We start from the raw sequence: 22,087 nt of genomic DNA on the forward strand, positions 1-22,087 counted from the left end.
ACTGAAGCTACTGGCAACATCTGAAACTCTCATTTCCTGATCCTGGGATAAATCTTCTTCTGAATTAACTGAGCCCAGACCTCTGTTCCCCCACTGTACCTCATGGGTGATTTGTCTTTAGATTTAAAATAGCCAGGTGCAGTGGCTTACACCTGTAATCCCAGGACTTTGGGAGGCCGAGGCAGGCGGATTGCAAGGTCAGGAGTTCAAGACCATCCTGGCTAACATGGTGAAACCCTGTCTCTACTAAAAATACAAAAAATTAGCCGGGCATGGTGACACATGCCTGTAGTCCCAGCTAACTCAGGAGGCTAAGGCAGAAGAATCGCTTGAACCCGAGAGGCAGAGGTTACAGGGATACAGGGAGCTGAGATCGTGCCACTGCACTTCAGCCTGGGCAACCTAGCGAGACTCCATCTCAAAAAAAAAATAGATTTAAAATAGAGGTGCTGGGCTCAGTGGTTCATGCCTATAATCCCAGCACTGTCGGGGGGTCGGCTAAAGCAGGAGGATTGCTTGAGGTCAGGAGTTTAAGACCAGCCTGAGCAACATAGTGAGACCCCACCTCCACAAAAAAAAAAAATTTCATTAGCGAGTGTGGTGGCATGCATCTACAAAAATAAAGAAGTAGAAGAAAATAGGCCCACATCCCATCGAAGAGGAGGTTCCACCTTGGTCCTGCCTCCCAGTGAGGTCATTTTGAATGTCACTTAGACTGAGAATCCCAAGATGTCTCTAAAAGTGAACATGTATTGAGCATAAAGTGTACTCTGTCCCTAGCACTGTTCTGAGAACTGATATCATTTCATCTGTACAACTACCTATGAGGCAGGAACAAATAAGGAACAGGTTGGGTAATTTGCTCAAGGTCAACAGTTAGCAAGGGCCAAGCCTGGCCTGGAACCCACGTCTTTGTGACTCTAGAGCCCACGACTTCACCCCCGATGCTTTTCTGCCTCCTCTCTACAGGTGGAGATACCAAGCTAGGAAAGTTTGAGCGGCCCCTGCTGCCTGTGATCACCTACTAGGTGAGTTTAGGAGCTGCTAGGAGTTTAGGACTAGACTTTATCATTTTATGGAGGATTTAAAGCTACTTTTATCTGCGGGGTATTGTTCCAAAACCAAGGCCATATATTTTTATGCGTTTTATGTAAGTGCATGTGTAGTTTATAGATAGCAAGGTTTGCATGCATTTGTTCTATGAATCAGCTGGGGCTGGACTTCCTGGGAATCACACAGGAAGATTTCAGGGTCTCCTTCTGCTGATGGCTCTCTCTTCCACAGCCGGTCCCTTCCCTTCCCTGGGCTTCAATTTCCACGTTAGTAAATGAAAGTGTTAAGCTATTTCTACAATCCCTTCCTTCATGGGCATTATTGATTCCTAGGAAGCCCTAATGAAGAGAAAGGATGGTAAGAGTTTGCCTAAACGTCTCTGCACCCCATGCCTGAAAACACAAAGCTCAGCCCCGAAGCTTCTACGAATCCTGGGACAAAGAAAAGGACTTCAAGGCCTCATACCTATCAACAAGAGAGATTCCTGCTGCTCCAGCCCCTCCACCCCTTCACCTTTGCACTGAGGAACCCCCATCACCAGGAGGAAGGAAGCCTACCCACAAGGGGGCACTCCCACAGCCCACCAACTCCTGCACCCAGCTGCCCCTGAAATCCTCAGACTCATTTGTCCAGCAGCCTTGACTTTGTCAGGGGTACCAGTCACGTCATCCCTGAGGTGTCTACAAAACCCCGCAGTCATGGGCTCCGTGCACACTCAAGAACAGTAAGAAGCTTCAAAAGCTAAGGAGCCCTTTCCCGATGCTTCTGTGGTGTCTCAATGATTCCTGAGGTCTTGATACTCTGCCATGGATTGGCAGTTTGGAAATGGTTTCCTGGTCTGGCTGTCCTAAGGATCCCTGGTTATGTGACTGGGAACAAACTCTTCAACCTTCCAGGCACAGTTTTCTTCTGTAAAATGAGAGGGTTGGGTTGGTTCCTGAGGCCCTGGGGCCTTGTGGCTGAGTTTATCTACCCTCCCCCTGTCCATCCACCTATGGAAGTACTCATAAAGCATTTCACAGCCACAAGGAAAAGGCAAACAAGGTCCCTCAGCCCCCACACACAGAGGAGCTGCACCTGCACCCCTCCCTCAAGGCTGGGCTTCCTCTCCCCAGCACACACAAGCTCTTCTTGGCCTCCCAGCTCTTTTCAGCAGCTCCCCGGAATGGAACGGCCCAGCCATGGCTTCTCAGAGGACAGCTTCTTGGCAGAGCTGGGAGTGGGTGGAGTAGAGCACATTTTTTCCTTTGAGGTCCAAAGGGCTGTCAACCCTCTTCAGCTGCCCTGGGGCCCAACAGCCACAGAGAGAGATTTACGACCTGGATAGCTTTGATCCCAGCCTCTGATAAACATCAGGAACAGCTCGACCCTAAACCCCTGAGGAGAAGGTTTATGGATCAGAATGCAGCCTCCTGGAGAAAACAGCCCAGGAGGGGGTGCCCAGGGACTGATTGGGCCCTTAAAGTTCTCTCATCAAGCAGAGTCACTGCCATCCGCCCTTGCCCTCCGGAGAAAGGGACACAGCTGGGTGACTGAGGCCTTTGAACAAGAAGCAAAGCCGATCGGAGAGAGGTGAAGATCCTGTCAAAGGTTAAACTAGGGAAGGAGTGGAGGCGGTGGGCCCAGGCCTCTGAATTCCCCACCCCCTCTCACCTGTTCTTCCAAACAGCGTTGCCCATGTTTCTCTAAACCACAGACCGAGACAGAGCAGAGAGAGAGTGCGCCAGATAAGATCTGAATGAGAAAGGAATGTTTCATCCATGGGTTTTGTTGTCCCTGTTCTTGTTGTTGATACTGTTGTTCTTGGTGATGATAGGGGTGGTTAATTGCTTGATTATATTTCATCTCTGTCTTCTTTGCGAAAGGACAGGCGGCCAGGAGAGTCTCTGTGTGGTCACAAACCCTTCATGGCTTTTTTCCCGTCCCTTCCACTTGACCATGTGGGATGGCAGGGAATCCACGCACCCTCGTGGAACATCCCCTGTCTTGTTGATTGAAAAGAGATCCTAGAAACAGTGCTACATCCAAGGCGAAGGAGGGGCCAGCCAGTCTCCTCTGGATGCCACCTCAGATGGGTGGCCTCAAGCTTAAGGTCTCAGTCACCTCCATAAAACTGTTCCCCTCTGTGAAGCAACTTCTGCTGTGGGGAGTTGGAGAAGAATCTTCTCAAAGCAAGTCCGACAGGCAGGGTTTTCACTCTCCGGGGTCCGGAGTGTTCTACAGACACCGGGAGACATACATCCATCTAAAGAGACACCCTAATAAACCTGCAGCTATTCATTGCACCCAACAAACCAGCCTGTGGCCCACGCATGCAGGAATAAACACATATTTGCTGAGCACCAAATTGAGTCTAATGACCCTGGCCTGTCTCACAGGGTCATCCTGAGAAATAGCTGACGTCGGACGATGAGTGTAAGCAGCTGTTCTCCATTTGCACTCAACAAGAGAAAAGGGCCTTAAATTTCAGTGGGAGGGATTAAGGTTAAACATTAAGAACAGCTTCCTGGCTAGGAGGGTTGTGAAACACTGTAATGTGTTACCAAGGATGCTGTGGACATTCCTCTCGATGAGACTTTAAAGAGGAAGGAGGTTGGTGATCTGTCCAGGAGATTTTTTTAGGAACTTTATTAGGTCATCTGGTCCATCAGCCTGAAGGCAAGGGCTTGGACTAAACACCCACCAAGCGAGGACTGTCTGGGCACAGGAGGGCCTCTACAGTTCCTCACAATCAAATATGCTGAGAAACTCCCTGGGCCCTAGACAGTGAAAAGAGAAACCAGAGTCATCAGCAAGGCCACCCTTTGGGGCCTGATTTCAAGCTTTAGCTAGTGTTAGTCGCCCATAGCAACAAGAGGGAGAAATGTGATTTTCAAACCCTCCGGAGACCAAGACAGTTATTTACCAACCAGCACCAAGTGAAGCTTCCGCACCCACAGAGACAGGACCGTTTCCTGAAAGTCAGGTCAGCCCCTGGCATTCCAAGGGCAAGCAGGTCACCAGTTCTGACGTGTGGGAGCAAAAGGCAAACAATAAGATCACACATCTGGCTGGGCACAGTGGCTCACATCTGTAACTCCAGCACTCAGGGAGGCCAAGGCAGGATCGCTTGAGGCCAAGAGTTCAAAACCAGTTTAGGCAATATAGTGAGACTCCGTATCAACTAAAAAAAATAAATAAATAAACTTAGCCTGGCACAGTGGCGTGCACCTGTAGTCCCAGCTACTCGGGAGGCTGCGGCAGGAGGATCGCTTGAGCCCAGGTGCTTGAGGCTGCAGGGAGCTGGAATCGTGCCACTGCACTCCAACCTGGACAACAGGAAGAGAGACCCTGTCACAAAAAAACAAAAAAAAATTAAAAAAAAAAAACAAAAAAAACACGTCTTATTGCCAGTGGAACAATCCACCCATTTCACAGATTGGGAGACTGGGGCCTAGATATGGGCAATGTCTTCACACAGTATACTTTGTATCAGAGTTAGGACTGGAAAACCCTGGTTAGGAGCCTGACTTTATCACTCACTACCTGTGTGACCTCAAGCAAGTCATTTAACCACCTCGGGCCCTCAGTAGCCTCCTCTACAAAGTAAGCAGGTTATAATCAGGAAACCGAATACATGGAGCACTGCCATCAACTCCAGAGCACTATAGAGGGAAAGCGACTGCCCTTGTTACCATCACTCTCACTTCTAGTCCTTTCTGTTCATCTAAGCTGCGTAAATGTAGTCCTCTAACCTGGAGGGGATCCTTCTAAGTTCTCAGATCAACAGAGAAGTAAAATATTTGATCTTTAAAACCATGGACGCTGTCTCATTGGTCTTAGTCATCATCCCATCCAAGCCACTTGTTTTGCAGATGAGATAGGAGAGTATCCACACACACTCAGAGAATGACAGCAGAGAACATCCTAGGCAGAGGTCGGGGTGGGGAGGAAACGCCAAGGAAAAGCTTGGTTGACCTCTCAGTGCGGCTCCCTGGCCCTGGGTATAATTTTCAACTCATTAACTTGAAATCCTAGCTATGCTAAGTCATTCTTTGGTCTCCATTTCCTTAGTAGCCTCTGTTTCCACAGCCCCCAAGTTGCCTGGTTCTGGGGTTAGCACCCAGGGGTGGGGGGATCTCACAAAGTCATTCTTGACTAACTTGGTGAACCCTAGGAATCTTCCAGTCTCTCACCATCTTCAGCCCTCCCCATCCACTCACCTCCCGCCCCGTCCCACCCCTGTCTCTATAAGGTCAGTTCCCACCCAAGGCAAGAGCAACTCAACAAAATACAAGGACATTTGGTGAGCAACTATTGTTTGCAAGGCTCTATGTAAGCAGATATTATCTGATTTAACACCCCCTCCCCCCCCCAAACCATCATGCAAGATAGTTATCATCGCCCACCTTTTACAGATAAGCAAGCCATGAATCAGAGGTTAACCAACATGACCTAGTGACACAAGCAGCAAAAGTGGCAGATCTGGGGGTTAAATTCTAGTCTCTGAGGCCCCAACGTTTGAGGGGGCAGCTGCTCCTAATCCAGACCTGGGAATCCATCACCCTTCCTGAATGTTTCTGATATTGTCTGCCAGTTCTGATGTCGCAGCCCTCACCTTTACCCCCCCAGGCCTGAGTCCCCTTCTCGGTGAAATCCAATGTCCCCTGGGATCAACAGAGTCCCCTCCCTATTCCCTAATTCCTGGAGTTCCACGGTGAATAACAGACATGCTGTGGGGTGACTTGCTGACCAGGACTTTCAAGCATCCAGATTCTATCACTGTGAGAGCCCGCTGCCTATCCGGAGGGTGCGTCCCCTCACTCCATTGCCTGGATGACACCACACCTTTGGGCCATGATATACCTACAGAAAGGGACTCCTTGCAGGACCTGCCATCCTAGGGCACATCACCTGCCTGTTGTTGCACTTGGCCAGATTCCCCTTAGTCAAGCCCAGACTAAGGCACAGCAAGCAGGCCTGCTGGAGACACCTCCAGATAAGGCCACGGGGGCACAGCAGTCAAGAGAACAGGGCCAGGCATGGTGGCTGATGCCTGTAATCCCAGCTCTTTGGGAGACCAAGGCGGGCGAATCCCCTGAGGTCAGGAGGTCAAGACCAGTGTGGCCAACATGGTGAAACCCTGTCTCTACCAAAAATACAAAAAATTAGCCAGGCATGGTGGTGCACACTTGTAATCCCAGCTACTCGGGAGGCTGAGACAGGAGAATCGCTTGAACCCGGGAGGCAGAGGTTGCAGTGAGCTGAGATCTCGACACTGCACTCCAGCCTGGGTGACTGAGCAATAATCCATCTCAAAAAAAAAAAAAAAGGAGAACAGACTCGGGTCAGACTGACTAGCCGGGAGCTCTTGGACAAGTTGTTCCCTATCTACGCCTTAGTTTTCTCATCTATGAAATGGAAATATCAGTACCTACCTCACAGAGTTCTGATAAGAATTACATGAGCTAATGTTTGTGAGCAATTAGACCAGAGCCTGGCACCTGGTTAATACAACCTACTTAAACAAAAGTAAAGGCCTATACTCTGAAGTTTGAAAACCACAGACCGGGAATCCAGTCACAGGCTCGGGGAATCGTAAGGTTGAAGGGAAACCACCTTTCTCCTAGTGCGATCATCGCTGCTCCCACAGCACCCACAGGTGAGCACGCAGCCTCTGGAATACCTGTAAGGATGGGGAGTTCACTACCTTACAGGCAGAGTAGCTCAATGTTAAACAATTTTAATATTTTTGTTTACCTTGAACAAAAAGCAGCCTGCCTGTGCTCTGAGTCCCAGAGCCTACTCCCTTTCCCGTGACAGCTCAGCCCCGCATTCCCTCCTCATCCTGCTCTGGGCACCCTCAGCTGTGCTCCGTGATTAGCAGGCGGTTTCCATGCTGGCGGGTCATGCAAACCAACCCAGCGCATTTTTCCCCGCTCCCCACACCTTCTCTCTCCTGAGCCCCCAGGCCAGCATACCAGCACGCACACCCGTGTTGACAGCTCCCAGGGCAGCTCAGCCAGGCAAGGCGTGGTCCAGAGCCAAGTGGATGGTGCCTGGGGACAAAGCAGAGCGTGTGGGCTCTGAGAAAAGCCTCCAAACACATGGCCCAAGACAGAGAAGGGGAGGCTTGTTCCAGAATCTGCCTTAACACCACAAAACAGACAGGTGAGGGGGATCTGAGAGGCACCAAGAAGTCTCTTGCCCCTTTGAAGGGCTTGAGCATCTGGGCTGAGCAGTGCCATCTTCTTCCTTTCCTTTGATCAATGTGAAAATGGACGGGAAGGATAATGCCAATGCTTGGGCGCAAGTGAAACTGATATTTTTTTTGGGGGGGAGCGGTCAGTGACAGGACAGGTGCCCAGAGTGAAAAGAGATTTTGGCAAACGGAAGAAAGGGCACCACAGGTAAAGACTCAAATAAACTCCCTCCCCCTCTCGGCTTGCCTGGAGGGACTGGAAAGGAAAAGATGGATAATATTGCCCTTAGCCATTGACAGAAATGAACAACACTGAGATACATAACACAGACTCCATTTACAGATAAGGAAATCAGAACTCAGAGAAGTGACGCAGCATGCCCAAAGACACACAGCTTACAACAGGCAGGGCAGAAATCAAACTCAGGGCCACCTTAGTGCTAAGTCCTTTCCACTGTGTGACTAGGTCACACTGCCTCTTCGGTGCTACCAGTGCTGAGAGCCTCATGTATACATACACCATTCATGTAAAATACACACACACACACACACTCACGCACACATATATACAAATGCACACACACTCACGCACACAAATACACATGCATGCACCCGCATACATGCACACACGCATGCACACACGCACACATTCACACACATGTACACACGTACGCACCCACACACATGCACACACATTCACACACATACGCACCCACACACATGCACATATGCATGCACACACGTAGGCATCCACACACTTGCACATGCACACACTCATATACACACATACACACACCAGTAGGCTCACATTTCCTAACCAGGACCTAGAGACCCAACGCCAAGGCTAGGACTCTGAACTCTGAAACCAGATTACCTGGTTCAAGCCTTGGCCCAGTTTCTGACTAGCTTGGTTATGTCTCTGAGCTTCAGTTTCCTGTCTGTAAACTCAGGATAATAACACCTACCTCACTGGGTTTGAGGAATGATGAAATGGGTTACTATTTGTAATGCATTTAGAACAGTGAGCAAGCATATGTCACACACACAGGAGCGTGACAGAGAGAGCCCAAATAGGGCACAGGAAGCCAGTCTGGGGGTCATCCAGGTCCCCATCTCAAAATATGAGGGTCCAGATGAAGCCCGCACAGCTTTTCCAAGCCAAACATCCTGTAAAGGGGAAACAGCCCGGCTGCAGCTTTGAGCGACGCTCTCCCAAACAAACAGCAAACACTCCCAGGCTCTCAGAGGCGGCCCTCGGGGGCTCATCGGGGACACAGGGGCTTCATCCCAGCTGCTTTCAAAAAGTTGAGCTGCAGTTTCTAAGTTGCTGAGTGCCCAGCCCAGAACAAGGCAGCATCCAGTAAAACAGCCTTCAGAGGAAGCCAGCAGGGCTCTGTGGAGCCCTGGCTACAGGAATGCCCCAGACCCAGGGTGAGCTTGAGAACAGACACCCCCAGAGAGAGCAGCAGAAGGTGGGCAAAGGGAAGGAGGTGAGGCATAGGAAAGGAGGCGGGGTCCTGAGGGGTACCCCCTAAAGGAAACTGTGAGCCAGGCCTCCCTGAGTCCAGGGCCCCCATGAGCCGCTGGCTCATCAGACACTGACATTCCTCCACTCAGAGTAGGAAAAGCAATTTTTTTGTTGATTTTTAAAAAAATAAATTTAGAGGGTATAGTCGTAGTGGTGAAGTCTCGGCTTCTAGTGTAGCCATAGCTCGAAAAATGTGCATTGCACCTAGAAACTTCTCCACTGGACTCCGTGGCTCACACCTGTAATCCCAGCACTTTGGGAGGCTGAGGCAGGTGCACCTCTGGAGCCCAGGAGTTCAAGACCAGACTGGGCACCATGGCAAGACCCCATCTCTACAAAAAAATACAAAAATTAGCCTGGTTTTGTGGTGCCAGGCTACTCGGGAGGCTGAAGCAGGAGGACTGCTTGAGCCCAGGACATTGAGGTTGCAATGAACCATGATCATGCCACTGCACCCCAGCCTGGGCGACACAGTGAGATCCTGTCTCAAAAGAGAAAAAGTAGTAATTTCTCACCCCTCATGCCCCTCCCCTCCCCTCACCCTTCTGAGCCTCCAATGCCTATCCTTCCACACTCTGTCCCTGGGTTCATATTATTTAGCTCCCACTTATAGGTGGAAATATGCAGCATTTACTTTCTGTTTCTGAGTTAGGATATACAGCTTTTAAATTGGGCTCTTCTCTCATTCAACTATCAGGCAAGGAAGACACAGACAAGAGAGCCCAAGACAGACAGAGACAGAGATGGACAGAGAGAGACCCCTACCAGTATGCAGTGAGTGCTGGGGTTTTCCTCTTAGACATTTGAGGCCTTCTGATTTATTAGCAAACATCTGGATTCCTGATTTCCAGCCCAATGTGGAAAGGAACTGACAACTCATGATCAATTCAGTCCAGCTCAGCAAATGCTCACTGGGCACCTGCCATGGACCAGGTCTCTAGGGAGGCACAAAGATGAATTAGACATGGCCCTTACCTCTAACAGCTTACAGTCTAGTTGAGGAGACAGAGAGCAAATAAATTATTATAAAGGAGATGCGGTCACTGCTAGATGAAAGATTCAAAAGAAATGCCACGGAAGCCCAGGAAACAGAAATGTGGCAAGAAGGCTGAGAAGTGCGTGCGTTTGCTTTCCGGAAAGTGATCTGGAATATTCATCAAAAGACAAACAATGTTCATAACCTTTGACCCAGAAATTCCTCTTTTGAAGGTCTATTTTGAGGACATAATCAGAGGTATGCATGAAGATTTATGTGCAAAGACATATTTATGTCGTTTTTAACAGAAAAACATGGGGGGGAATCACATGTACAAGAAGCATATTATATGTGAAAAGGGTGGAGAGGGGAAGTCTTTCAAGCAGAGAGAAGAGAATATGCAGAGATGTCGTGGCAAGAGCAGCAGCTTCAAGGACTAAAAGGAGGCCAACATAGATGGATAAGAGAGAGAGAAAGAGAGAGAGAGAGAGAGAGAGAGAGGTGTAAGTGGAGATCAGAGAGCAGGATGGAAACCAAACCATACAATCTTAAAGTTAGGGTTCTGGTGGCCATCCTAAAGGCCATGGGAAAGAAAGCTTTGCCATATTTTCCATGGTGGGGAGTCATGATCATCTGTGTTTCCAAAAGAGCCTCTCGTTGCCCCATGGAGAATGCATGCTAAAGCATCAGGCACCTGTCTAAGTGTTGTACATGTATTTGCTTATTTAATCCTCCTCATCTTAAGAGATAGGGAAGCTGAGACTCAGCAAGGTGAAGCAACTTCCCTAAGGTTGCACAGCTAGTAACAGGCAAAGCCAGGCAGTCTACCCCCAAAGAACTTAACTGCTGTGCTATCTGAAAAGAGGGTAGAGTATGGATATGGGAAGATCAGTCAGGAGCCACTGCAGTGCCTCAGGTGGGAGAGGATGGAAGCTGCGAGATAAGCAGACTGCAAATGAAAAGAAAGGCAAATCAGAAGGACTTGTGATAGAAGAGGGTGATGGGGGTGGGGAGGGGAGACAGAGTGGGAGGGAAGGGCAGGAGTAACCTCCAGGCCTCTCACTTGCGCGTCTCTCATTTGGAGGAAATGAAGTGTGTTGACTACAGAGACACACACACCATGCACACCCAGGATACGTAGCTGCGTATTGGGCAGAGAGAGAGCAAGAATGAAAGGAAACATAACAAAAGGAAAACAGCGGCTCTCTTTCAGTGATTGGATGATGAGTTATTTTTACTTCTTCTTTATGTATGTCTATATTTTCTAAATCTCTTACAACAGGTATATATTATTTTCATAATCAGAGTAAAATTAGTTAAACCTTCAAATTATGCATCAGGATCTGTTCAGTGTCTATCCTGCGATGTCCTTGGTTGTGCTGTAGGGATGTAGGCTATCTCCATCCACAGGGCATTGTCTATAGGCACCTCTTGAAGTGTATGACCATGAGGGTGTCAGTGTCAGGCAGGAAGTGACAATCACCCTTCCACAAGCCCCCTGGGCTGGCAACCCACTCGGCTCTTCAAAAGCTGCAGAAGCCCAAGGACGGCAGGCTCCGTTCAGAGCCCAAGGGCAGATGTTTGAAGTCAATTCTCAGTAGGAATTCCAGACCTCTCCAAGAGATCTTAGCTTCCTGCAGAGGAGCGAGTAACACAAGTTCAGCAGGACCTAAAACCAACCATGCTGTGGCAAAATGACAGATGAATTCACTGTGGCCCCTCAGGGGGTAGCAGGAGGGTCTCCCATGGGCCCCTGAGAATCTCCAAATTCCTGTGTGGCTTCCTCTCCAGGTGCAAGCCCAGGCCTGGCAAGGCCAGGTGGGATGAGGGCAGCTTCCTCACAGACTGGGTGGGAAGAAGAGAACACACCGTTCCTCTAACACCATCCCCTGGAGAACAGGAGGGAGGGTCAGAGCCTGGGGCCTCAGACAGAGACTCCAAGAGGTCAGGAGAGCCCTGGCCTCTGGCCGAGTGATCAGGAGCCTGGGGGGCACCCACAGTATCCCAGGGGAGTGAAGTGAGCTCTGCATGACACTGTCAGGGGTGGGAGGTGCTAAGGAGATAGGAGTTCCACGAGACCCCGGAAGAAGATGGGAGTCTGCCTGGCAGCGGCTTCCGTAGGATGCAGCGGCCTTTGTTGCAGTTAGAGGGACTCCTGGTTTCTGAAAGAGTAGCAGTGGCTGCAGAGTCAGCACAACTTACTTCAAAATCAGGCTGGGTTCCATGTTAAAAAATGGTGATTCTGGCATCCATCTCATGGGGTTATTGAGGTCACAAGACCCCAAGGGGGAGCCACTGTGGTTGGCATATGGACTCATGCAGTAGAGGTATATTCACACAACATCTCTATGGGGTTTGTTGCTGGGTATTGTCTCACAGTGGCCTGTCCCCAAGACCAAAGATTAAGTACACACATACCATACACACAGGTGTCAATATTCACTTTTTTAAAACTTTTTTTTAAACTTTGATTTTTTTTTCTTTTTAGACAGAGTCTCGCTCCGTCACCCAGGCTAGAGTGCAGTGGCTCAGTCTCCACTCACTGCAACCTCTGCATCCTGGGTTAAAGCAATTCCCCTGCCTCAGCCTCCCACTGAGTCCTAGGACTGGAGGCACCCACCACCACTCCCAGCTAATTTTTATATTTTTAGTGGATGGGGTTTAGAGACGGGGTTTCACCATGTTGACCAGGCTGGTCTCAAACTCTTGACCACAGGTGATCTACTGGCCTAGGCCTCCCAAAGTGCTGGGATTATAGGCATGAGCCACCGTGCCCAGCCTGATTTTTTTTTTTAAGAGATGAGGTTTCATTATATAGAAATCCTCCCACCTCAGCCTCCTCAGTAGCTGAGACTGCAGGCATGCCCCACTGTGCCCCACAATATTCACATAACATAATCATTGAACACATAAATATAATCATAACCACTTAAACACACATATACATGCACAACCTGTTTACTCCCAAACATTCTTGTAGTCACATGTAATTCATCATAACTTAGGACAATTTGTAACTGATCAAGGGCTTGCCACCTGAGCCTTGGCTCATATAATTATCAAGGATTGTCTATCTCATCTTGTGTACTCTCCAAATGATGAGATAGATAATCTAATTATTACTATCCAGTTCTTAAAGGCAATATGACTGAGCTCAATGCAACTGAGAGACTCCCAAAGACACACAGTGAGTAGCTGGCAGTGTCCAATTTAAATCCAATTCCAAACGAATGCTTCTCCACTCTGTCACACATGTACCCATGACGTGTCAACACTTATATCTCCTACTCAGCAAGTTGAAGTTCCTTAGCTTCCCAAAAGAATGCTTGAATCAACCCATCAGGTGGGAGTAGCTATGAATGAAGCAGAGTCAAATAGAGAGGCACGCCCCACCCGCCTTCAAGCAGACACACACAGCTGAGACTCAGTTCACCCTTCTTAATTCCCAGCCTTTATCTGGGACATTCTTTCCTCCCAGGTCGTCATCTCCCGATTCCTCTCCCCTAACCAACCCCAGCCCACACACTTGCTCTCCTCTTCTCTGATGACCCACTGTACAGTCTGTTTTTTGTAGCTTAGCCTTCATGGTTCTCTAGTCATTTCTTTGTGCTTAAAATGTAAGAGCTAGGTCTCAAAAAAAATAAAATAAAAATAAGATCCAGGGCTCTGCGGTCAGCCAGATATAGATCGAAGTCTTATCTCCCACTCTTCCTAGCTGTGTCCCTGGATATGTTGCTTAACCTCTCTGAGCCAACTCTCTTTGCCTATAAAAGGAGGGTATTGATAGTACACACCCCGTAGTTATGAGAACTCTATGTAAAAAAACAGAATCTGACAGAAAGCAAAAGTTCAATAAATATGAACAATGAATATAGTTCTCTTTATTCAGCAACTGGCAAACTCACTGGGAATTGGACGTATTCTTTTGGGTACCCCCTAAAGGCCCTGGCACTGTGCTGGGCACTGTGCTGGGCACAACCAAGTTATTCATCAGCTATGTCAGATGAGTTCCAACTCAGTCACAGGCTAGCTGTGGGACTTCAGGTGACGCGTTTCACCTCTCTGGGCCTCAGTTCTCTGAGTTGGTGGAGCTGCGTCAAATTCACTCCTAACCCAGAGTACTGAGTGGATTGGTGAACTACACCCTCAGCTGAAGCTGCAAAGCGGAGGGTTAATTGCACCAGAGGGTGTGACTCAGACCTGGGGTTGGATCCTGGCTCCACCTTGAACAAGTCACATATCTTCTCCAAGCATTCATTTTCTCAATAAAGTGAGGATGGCGATGTCTACTTCACAGTACTGTTACAATAATTAAATGGCATAATGCCTGTAAAACTCCTGGCACGTGATGGATGCACAATAAATGGCCTTGGTGGTGGAAGTTGTTATTATTATTATTATTCCAAAGAGTGAAGGAGGGAGAAGGTGCCGAGAATTCAAGCCACAATTGCTATGACAGCAATGACTTAGGAAAAGAAATGGGTAGTAAAAATGTGAGAAAGTGTCCTTAGGCAAACCCCAGAGTACTCGTGTCAATGGCCTGAGCCCCACACCCTTGCCAGCCCCTACCCCCTCCCCCGCCCCAGTGTGCAGAAAGAAGATAAGCAGCTTGTCATCCTCTATTTGTCGACTGGAAGATCCACAGTGTTGTCTGGGTTTTAGCTCCAGCTTCTCCAGTAGAGGCGCCGGCCAGGTGAAGCACAGACCCCGAGTGGCCCCTATGAAGCACGGCCCCTGTCGGGGCTACAATCAAAGCCCCCATGCCTCTGGGGACCTGTCCGCCTGCCTGAGGCTCATCTCCAAAGAGCGGAACTGCCTGTCATGGCCCACAGGAGACCAGCGGCCTTCTGCAGTTGCTGGGCTGAACGGGAGCGGCCCAAGCTTGTCTGAGAGCTGTCCCCAAGCCGGGAAGTCCAGAGCAACTCTGTGACTCTCAGTGGGAGGGTCTAAATGGAGGAGAGGGTTAAAAGAATCTCTCAGGGACCAGAAGAGGAGTCAGGCATGAAACCCTTTTCCCAGCTCTGAGCACTTCCAAAGCCTGCCCTGACCGCTCCCTCCCCTGAGGCCACGCCACAGCTGAAGCCGACTCAAGCCTGACTCCTCGCCAGCCCTCAAGTGTCGCCTTGAGTTTGGGGAACTCAGCAGCTCCAAGGTTCTGACCTTCCTGCCAGGGCCACAACAAACACCTGTCACCAGCATGAGTGCTAATGACAGGCCTGAGTGAGTGGCATTAAGGTTAACACCTGCGTTAGTGACGTGCCCTTCGAAGGTCAGTGGTGCCTATTTAAGCAGCCTAGGGGGAGGACAGAGGTAGGGACTAGCCACCATCCAATCTAAGCAGGTGGCTCTATTACTCGTGCTAAAGCTCTCCCCAGTCATCCATGTAATTGAAGTAACTCAGGGGATTTTCTCTCCGTCACCCTCGAGCAGAGCAGGAAGAGAGGGACCGGGAGGACGCATTTGCCTTAAGTGGCCCTGCTGACTTGCCGCTGGGCAGGTGGGCTCTCCCTGCACTTAGGGGAGTAGGGGGCTTATTGAGGCTGACACCGTGGCTCCTGGAAATGTGCTTCTGCCATTAACTGTGCCCTAAGCCCTGAGTCACAGCATGAGGTCAAATCTCTCATCCTCTGCTCAGCTCCCAGGCCTGGCCTGCTCTTGCCTGTTCACTCAAGCAAACCTTCTCCCCTGGGGTGCTCCCAGCTCAGCTTCCAGGCCTTCTCATCCTCACTGCCGCATCCTGCCCTTACCACCCTCAGAGTGCCCACCTGTCTCTGTGTTGGGACTTTAACATAGCTCATCGCTTTGGGACAACCGGAGAGATTTAAACAAAAGGCTTGCCCAAAGCAGAAATAATCACCAAAATGTGGGTCTGAGACTAAACGGGAGGAAGCATTGGACATGTTTATAAATGCCACATGCCACAGAGGTGCTTTAGGAGAAGTAAGCTCTGATCATTTTCCTTCTAGTCATTTAACAGTCGAGAAAAATCTATGAAGGGTCTATTTTGTGCCAGAAACTGAAGTAAGTACTGGGAGGAAAAAAAACACACACACAGTGCCCCGCAAAGGGAACTAAGATACAGTTGGGTGGGTAATGTGAATATTTAAGCATCCCTGCTCTGTGGCTTTGGACAATTCCCTCAACTTCTCTGAGCTTTCTCGTTTATAAAACCAAGGTGACAATAAAGCGAGGATTACATGAGCTAATCGCCTCGGCACATAGTTTCCTGCTGCAAAGGAAATGCTGAAAGACACCAAAACAGAGATGCAGACAAGGAGTTCTAGAAGCAAAAAGGAGGGCGAGACCACGGCCCATAGGGAGAAGGAGGAAGGCGTCCTGGAGGTTGAGAAGATTTGGATGCAAGGCAATGAGGATAACACATTCCCATGGAAGGAATGGTGAAATCAAGGACTCCACAGATGAAAGAAGCCACAACAGGGTGTTCCTGATGACGGCATGCCCGGATGGCCCGGGCAATGACCTAATGTAAGAGGAATTTATACAAGGATAGCTGCTCCATTTCAAGAAAATAGAGCAGGTGTTTTGGGGGGGGCGGTGGTAAAACTCCTTATGCTGATTGCTTCGGGGTCTCTGCATGTGATAAATGCCGGGTGGTGTTATGATGGTAAGAAGATGTCAGGAATAAACCAGAGACCTCCCTGCAGATGCCATGGCCAGATGGGAAGACTGGCAGTGTCTGAACGTCACTTGGCCCCAGTGTCCCAGGATTCTCCCAAACCCTGCCTCAAAGGGCCCAGGCACCAAGCACTTCCGTCAGCAAAACAGAGGAGGGAAAAACAATGACTCAGTAACTTTCAGAGTTTAAAGTGCACCCTTTGTCTCCCACCTGCAGTTTTATTACCCATCCCACATAGTACATTTCTCCTCTTCTCACAGGCCTTTAACTCACCTCATGAGACCATTTTCTTTTTTTTTTTTTTTTTTTTTTTTTTGAGACGGAGTCTCGCTCTGTCACCCAGGCTGGAGTGCAGTGGTCGGATCTCAGCTCACTGCAAGCTCCACCCTCCCAGGTTCACGCCATTCTCCTGCCTCAGCCTCCCGAGTAGCTGGGACTACAGACGCCCGCCACCTCGCCCGGCTAGTTTTTTGTATTTTTAGTAGAGACGGGGTTTCACCGTGTTAACCAGGATGGTCTCGATCTCCTGACCTCGTGATCCGCCTGTCTCGGCCTCCCAAAGTGCTGGGATTACAGGCTTGAGCCACCGCGCCCGGCCTGAGACCATTTTCAAGATGGGGAAAACTGAGCTACAGTCACACATCTTAGCTCAGTGCAGAAACCAGCAGCAGTGATCATGGTAACAGGTCATATTGATACTTATTGCACCCTAGCATAGCACTAGATATGTGCCAAGGCTATTAGTTCATGTCATCCTCATCTTATTATCATGTTTTGTAAATGAGGAAACTCAGAGCGGTTGAGGGAATTGTCCAAAGCCACACAGCCAGTTAATTGGTGGGGCAACTCTCAAACCAGCTGTTTTTAACCCAAGATACCAAGGGCAGTTTTTATCTGCTATACCCAAGTGCAAATGGGCTCAAAGGCCAGGATCCGGACTGCGGCTGCATGAAAGGGACAGTGCCCGCCCATCAGCGAAGGCTGCAGGAGTGTGTGGGGAGTCCAATATACTTCAGAGATCACCTCCCATCTTTGCAGGAGAGAGAAGTTCTCAAGGATAGGCAGAGAAGAAAGCCCCAGGGTTTAACCCTGTATCAGTCAGTCTAAAGGTGGATTTCAGAGTGGGGAGGGCCATGAGAAAAGAAGGGAAATCAAAGCAGTAAACCTTCCCCTGCACAAACGCAGGTAACCAGGAAGGCAACGAGGCCAGCAGCCATGCAACCCTCCACTCATATTTCACAGGCGAGATGACAACAATTGGACATGTCACTCCCGAAAACCAGAAACTCAAAGCAATTTGAGATGAACTTTCAGAATGATGAAACAAATGGCCATCTTTGTGTTATACACCAAATAAATCACACCAAAATGATAGTTGTAATCCCCAAAAGTACACAGAGAATTGATTTTACTGTGACACTTATCATGATGAACGGGTGCACCCTAGGACGGGCCATCTTAAGTGGTGGCTGCTTAACCCCTGCCCTCCCAGGTCTGGTCCCTTCCCTGCAGAGTCCCCCAGCTGTTCTCAAGGCCCCAGCACACAAAGCCTGATTGCCAGGATGAGCCCTGGCCTTGCACCATGGGGCCCACGTAGGTGGACACACCAGCAGCTTCCAAAGCACTGGGTGAGTCCAGACCAAGCTCCCACCTAAGACAGAAAGGGGGGCAGGCGTGGTGGCTCAACTCTGTAATCCCAGCACTTTGGGAGGCCAAGGCAGGCAGATCACTTGAGCTCAGAAGTTCGAGACCATCCTAGCCAACATGGAGAAACCCCATCTCTACTAAAAATATAAAATTAGCCTGGCACAGTGGCATGCGCCTGTAATCCCAGCTACTCAGGAGGCTGAGGCAGGAGAATCATTTGAACCCAGAAGGTGGAGGCTGCAGTGAGCCAAGATCATGCCAGTGCACTCCAGCCTGGGTGACAGAGTAAGACTCCGTCTCAAAAACTAAAAATAAAATAAAATAAATTTTAGACAACGGAAAGGTGCCTCACTGGCCAGCTGCATCTGAGTGAAGGGAGGAAAGATCTGATGTTTTCCATTAATTGCCTACTTAATCTTTTTCTTTTAACTTTTATTTCAGGTTCGGGGCACTGTGCAGGTTTGTTATATAGGTAAATTGCATGTCATACGGGTTTGGTGTACAGATTATTTTGTCACCCAGTTGATAAGCATAGTATGCAATAGGTACGTTTTTCAATCCTCACCCTCCTCCCATTCTCCACCCTCAAGTGGGCCCTGGTGTCTATTGTTCCCTTCTTTGTATCTATGTGTCCTCAGTGTTTAGCTCCCACTAATGAGTGAGAACATGCGGTATTGGTTTTCTGTTTCTGCATTAGTTCACTTACAAAAATGGCCTTCAGCTCCATCCATGTTGCTGCAAAGGACATGATCTCGTTCTTTTTCATGACTGCATAGTATTCCATGGTGTATATGCCTGCTGAGTGTCATTACTTACTCCTTATTTTCAGACGGATTCATTGAGGATCAGAGAGGCCAAATATTAGCCAGAGATTTGAATGAAAGTCTTCATGATTCCAAATGGGTTCTCTTCCCACCACATCCTGCTGCTAAGATCCTTCCCCCAGCTCTGGGCTGGAATTCATACATTCATTCATTCATTTATTCAATCAATCATGGTCCAGCATTAGATTTCAGACACTGGGTCAAGGATACAATAGAGAATAAGACACTATTTCTGCCACACAGAGCTCCCTACAAATACGGAGGGGAGGGGTAGACCATCATTTCACAAATGAATGAAAATAACAATGGTGGTTCATTCTTCTGGGAGACATGCACGGGCTGTGAGAGCACCGTAACAGGGAGCCGCTGGGTCAGCAAAGGCAGGGGAAGCTTCCCCAAGGAACTGACTGGACTGAGATCTCATGGATAACATGGTGCCAGCCAGGTGAAAGGACAAGGACACAGTGGGCACCAGGCCTGGAGGCAGCTAGCCAGGAGCAGAAAGAGGAGGTAAGGAAGGCAGGCGGCAGAGGAAGCCAGGGAGGCGAGCGGAAGGATGGGGGCCTGCCAAGCCTGCATAACAAGGGGCTTCTCTCATTGTGAAGCTGTGGAAAGCCACCACCCAGGCTGGGGAGACATGAGCAGATTTGTGCTTCAATAGCTCACTCCAGTCTGACTCAGGGACCCTGCCAAACCTCATCAGGTCGTGGGGAGGCCGAGCTCGTTTCAGATCAGAGGCTGCCAGTGCGGAAAGTCTTGCATCCTTACAGGAATCTTTGCCTTCTACCACTCATAGTTCAGAACAGTATGGCTTACCGTGAAAGCTGCTCGAAGACAGCGAACAAAGAGTAAATAGAAGATGTTCTATAAAAGAAGCTATAAAAATCAACTCAGAACAAAGTTAAAGAGAGTTAATAATAAATAAAATAGTAATAAATAAAAATGATATTTCAGAGTTATATTGTAAACAAAGTCTTTAGATCTATATTGCCGTGTTCACTATTTTGTTTTGTCAGGAGATTTTTTTGTTTAGTTGTCTTTTTTTCCTTAATGCAGCTAGTCCCATCCCAGTTCTGCTTGGGCAAAAGCCTTGACTTCATAGAACTTCAGTCTTTCCTTCAACTCTAAAATATCACGATCTTCTGACACACAGAGATTTTATAAGTGATGTACATGTTTATATCAGACAGTGAGTGCTTGTCAAATTCAAGCTCTGGGAATATATGGTCAATCCGACTTCAGAGAGCAAATAACAGGATAGGCCTTCTAGCCCCCAAGCTGCCCAAACACAAGCTCACTGGGCTCTGGAAGCTCACTGGCTTAGAGGAGAAGACATATTTTTTAAGCAAACAGCCATAACCACTTGCCCATGTTTGCAAAGATAAGGAGTAATGGGGCAGTGATCAGAATCTAGCCATTGTAAAATTTTAAAAGGACAAAAAGCAGGAATTAGGTAATGACCTCACAGTAAGTTTCTTCTCTCTTGAATTTTCTAAGTTATAGGTAAACAATGAATCAAACTAGGAAGGAGAGAAGTTTTTCATCATGTTGCTCTCCTGCCCCAAACACATTTAAAGGGGAACAGTGATCATGACATAACTTAGCAAAACCTAGATACAAGCTCCTACCAGATGCCTTTAAACCAGTAATATCCAGATTTAACTAGTAAAGGATGAGAACATGTTTAAAGGGGAAAAAATATCTCACCAATCCCCAGGGGGTTGACTTAAATTATTTTACAGTAAAGTTATTACATCCAAATACTTATCTAAGTATAAATTCGTATGTTTCTAGCACTTATGCAAATATAAAATAAAAACGAATTTGCAGAATAAACGCAGTTAAAACTACCAAACCTACAAAATTCAAATTAACAGCATTAGTTTACTATGATGGATCATGAAGCTTTGCAGAAGCTGGGTCTCTGGCATTGAGCTTACCAACAGAAAGACATCATGGTTCTGGTTTTCCCTCATTGTCAGCTCGATTCTTTTGACTTTAACATGATGGACCATCATTTAATCCAGAGGTCAGCAAACATCTTCTGTAAGAGCCAGACTCTAAATATTTTAGGCTCTGTAGACCATACTGTCTCTGTCACAAACTACGCAACTCTGCTGTTCCAGGATGAAATCAGCTATAGACAATACATAAACAGATGGGCCTGGCTGCATTCCAAAAAACTTTATTTACCAAAACAGGTGCCAGGCAAGATTTGACCAGAGGGCCATAGTTTGCTGACTCTAGATTCAATCCATCATCTTTATTATGTCATCATTGGGCCTTTTGCCTTTGAACAACAAATTCACTTTTAACCACTGATTTATCATTTTTATGGACCAGTCAATTCAATAATTCACTCCAAAAGTCAACCTTGAAAAATAAATTAGCAGAAAATTTTCCTTCCCTATTTACTATTCAATAACTGCTAAAGAACTTGTGTGTGGGTCAAACAGATACCTGCACTCCCATGTTTATTGTAGCACTATTCACAACAGCCAAGATACGGAATTAACCCAAGTGCCCATCAACGAATGAAGAGATAAAGAAAATGTGGCATGTATACACAATGGAGTATTATCTAACCACAAAAAAATAAATAAATAAGAAATCCTTTCATTTGCTGCAACATGGATGGAACTGGAGGTCATTGTGTTAAGTGAAATAAGCCGGCCAGGCATGGTGGCTCATACCTGTAATCCCAGTACTTTGGGAGGCCAAGGCGGGCAGATCACTTGAGCTCAGGAGTTCAAGACCATCATGGCCAACATGGCGAAACCCCATATCTACTAAGAATACAAAATTAGCCAGGCATGGTGGTATGTGCCTGTAATCTCTGCTATTCGGGAGGCTGAGGCAGGAGAATCACTTGAACCCAGGAGGCGGAGGCTGCAGTGAGCCAAGATCACGCCAGTGCACTCCAGCCTGAGTGACAGAATGAGACTCTGTCTCAAAAAAACAAACCAAAAAAAATAAAAGAAGGAAGCCAGGCACAGAAAGACAAATACCACATGTTCTCACTTATATGTGGGACCTCAAAAAAATGTGGATCTCAGGGAGATAGAGTAGAATGGTGGTTGCCAAAGGCTGGAAAAGAAGTCGGGAGGTGGAGGACAAGATAAGTTGGTTCAGGTGCACAAATACACTTAGATAGAAAGAATAAGTTCTAGTGTTCAGTATTACAGTAGGGAAATTATAATTAATGATAATTTGTTGTATATTTCAAAATAGCTAGAAGAGA

The 22,087-nt window shown here is 48.0% G+C and overlaps 1 long non-coding RNA gene across 5 annotated transcripts in view; it reads right to left on the reverse strand.

Moving 5' to 3' along the window:
- Window positions 1-22,087, reverse strand: part of LOC144330603 (uncharacterized) — a 48,265-nt gene that overhangs the window by 18,202 nt on the left and 7,976 nt on the right. For 3 of the 5 annotated variants that reach the window (XR_013396890.1, XR_013396891.1, XR_013396888.1), the window contains exon 2: window positions 4,264-4,383. This is a non-coding gene — a long non-coding RNA (uncharacterized LOC144330603). Of the gene's footprint in view, window positions 1-4,263; window positions 4,384-7,013; window positions 7,092-22,087 lie in introns of all 5 variants that reach the window. The other 2 variants (XR_013396887.1, XR_013396889.1) reach the window with 1 other exon arrangement.

The sequence above is a fragment of the Macaca mulatta genome, chromosome 8 (assembly GCF_049350105.2).
Source record: "Macaca mulatta isolate MMU2019108-1 chromosome 8, T2T-MMU8v2.0, whole genome shotgun sequence".
NCBI lineage: Eukaryota > Metazoa > Chordata > Mammalia > Primates > Cercopithecidae > Macaca > Macaca mulatta.